Source organism: Salvelinus fontinalis, unplaced genomic scaffold (assembly GCF_029448725.1).
Source record: "Salvelinus fontinalis isolate EN_2023a unplaced genomic scaffold, ASM2944872v1 scaffold_0951, whole genome shotgun sequence".
NCBI lineage: Eukaryota > Metazoa > Chordata > Actinopteri > Salmoniformes > Salmonidae > Salvelinus > Salvelinus fontinalis.
This window is the reverse complement of record NW_026601160.1, coordinates 22,659-25,000: the sequence shown is the minus strand read 5'-3', so window position 1 is coordinate 25,000 and position 2,342 is coordinate 22,659. Positions and strand designations below refer to the sequence as shown.

General features: G+C 38.9%; 1 protein-coding gene across 1 annotated transcript in view; it reads left to right on the top strand.

Annotated features, from left to right (window-relative positions):
• LOC129847803 (semaphorin-3ab-like) overlaps positions 1–1,891 on the top strand; it is a 31,480-nt gene extending 29,589 nt beyond the window's left edge. Inside the window, exon 15 of the mRNA XM_055915485.1 lies at positions 1–1,891. This exon is cut by the window's left edge and continues 1,501 nt beyond it. The gene's annotated coding sequence lies outside the window, so the exon portion shown is untranslated.
• Positions 1,892–2,342: the final 451 nt, after the last annotated feature.

The window sequence follows — 2,342 nt, the reverse complement described above, 5'->3', positions numbered from 1 at the left end:
ACTGGCCTTGTTGACATGCACAGAAGGAAGAAGATGTCCACTATATAGAGACGGGAAGAACTATAAGGATAAAGAATAATGTGTCCAGTCGACTGCAAACTAGAACCGAAACACATCAAAAGAAGCACAGTCATTTTCAGAGAGTGAACTGCAATTCCCACAATACAGTTCGTCGGCTCAACTTTATTCAACTGATTCAATTCACAACGACTCTCATGAATGAGCACTTTGGGCTTGTAATTGAGCTTGACTGTCTTATACGTCAAACATATTAAAATGGGGCACAGTTAGCTGGTTAACAATCCACAACGATGCCCTGCATATTGTTTGTAGTTCAATAACAGAATTATTCAATATAAAACGACAAAATCCACAATAGCCTGTGATCTGTGGAGCAAAATCAAGCTTCTCTTCCTCCCAAGGCTTGAAAAGCATTGTGCATGTCGTAGTCAATCAATGTTCATGATTTGAATAAGCTATTTCTCGCCAGTTACTCGATATGTAAGGTTTTTTTTTATGTTAAAGGAGTCCTATGAAAGAAAAATCTATTTTCTGTTTTTATTTGATATTTACTTCTCTCTCTCCATACAAACCACTGCATCCCTGTAGGGGTAAACAATTACGTAGTAGAATTTTTGACCTGTCCCTTTAAGTTATTTTTCTTTCTTTGCTTTCTCCTGGAGTTGCGTGTGAACTTATAAATCCAGTCATATGTTCGTGCTCAGTCTGGAAAACAGACTGCCTATTGATTCTGTACATATGCATACAACAACAAAACGACTCTTTATGTATGTAAATATATACAACCAGAACACCACGGATTATTTATTTCTCATTGTTTTGTGAAAGGGTTGCATTTATTTTTGATATTCTGGTATTTTGGCTCATCTATAATCAAGAAAAAGACTGCGGCACGTTGAGAAACACAAACGGACCAATGAGGACGGACTTCCTCTGTCAAGGACTCCCTTTTTTTCCGGGGGGCGTGTTTTGGAAGTGAACCACGGTATGAGAGTGGGAGCAGGGGGTTGTTGTGTGTTTTACAGTATCCAGACTGAGAGCCTTCAGGATGATAAGCACAAGTTTCTCAAACCCTCTTCTACGTTTCTGTCTCTTCTGGTCTTTTCGTAAATGGGTGATTTTTCTACCCAGGAGGTGTTTTCGTTGAAGTTTGGAATCCCATCCACCTATTTCATTCGTTCATCCCAAATACTCATTTTATGTAAGATAATACTACCCAAAACCTGATAAAACATTAGCTGTGAATTTATATGTAAGAACTAGTAAGGAAAAGGTTCAAATCTAAACGTAGTCTGAGGACGCTGAGTTAAAGCTGCATGTGAATGCTACTTAAGTGCATCTTTTCTATTGTCTCTAGATGTTTCCTGTGAGAGGTAAAAGTCCTGTAGGCAACATGTGTAAGAGAGATGTGAATATTATTATTTTTTGCCAAAACAAAGATGCCAACATGTACCAGGGGTGTATTCACTAGGAACCAAACAGAAGCAAACAGGCCGAAATGGGGAGGGACTAACCTGAACTTGTCCAATAACAAACGCACATTTTTGTTGCAAATCGTTTTCTGTAGCTAAACGTTTTGCTATGGTGTCTGCTAATGAATACACCCCAGTGATGTTACTCCAACCCCAAAACTTGTATTAAGACCTTCAACTTTTCATACAACAATGTGTTTCCCCCTCAGTATACAACAAGCCTGATGTGTCACTGCAATAATGGACAGCAGATAGCAAGGTTTCCTGGTGGTTTGTGGTATGTTTCTGGTCTCTCACGGTGTGTAGGGTGGACAAGGAGAGAACAGATATCCCTGCTGTAACATGGTTCTTCCTGGCATGCGTTCAGTTGTCTAATTAAACATTTCCTGTAAAACTTAGCCTTTTTGTAGTTTTTTTCTAACTTCTGTCCAGTTATATATGGTACAGTATGATGCATGTGAATCTGAGTTGACAAAATGTATTTTGTTTGTGTTGTACAGTCATTTCCACCTGTGACTATCACGTTTAGTCACAGGTGGGACTAGGAGCAGTCAGTTTGCACGCTCAAACACACAGATAAAAGGTTGAGCTGGAATTATATTATGGTGAATTACACAGTATTATATCTTCTTTAAAAACGTTTTTAAAAATACTTTCCAACGGACACTCCTTCACCAGGGGATACCATCTGAATCCAGACCATGGAAGAAGATGTGACTCGGTTCTAAGGTATGTGCTGAATCACAATGGCTGTGTTTACACAGAGGCAGCCCAATTCTGATATTATTGGCTAAAGATCCAATCTGATTGAATAAAAGACCAATTAGTGGCAATAGATCAGAATTGGTC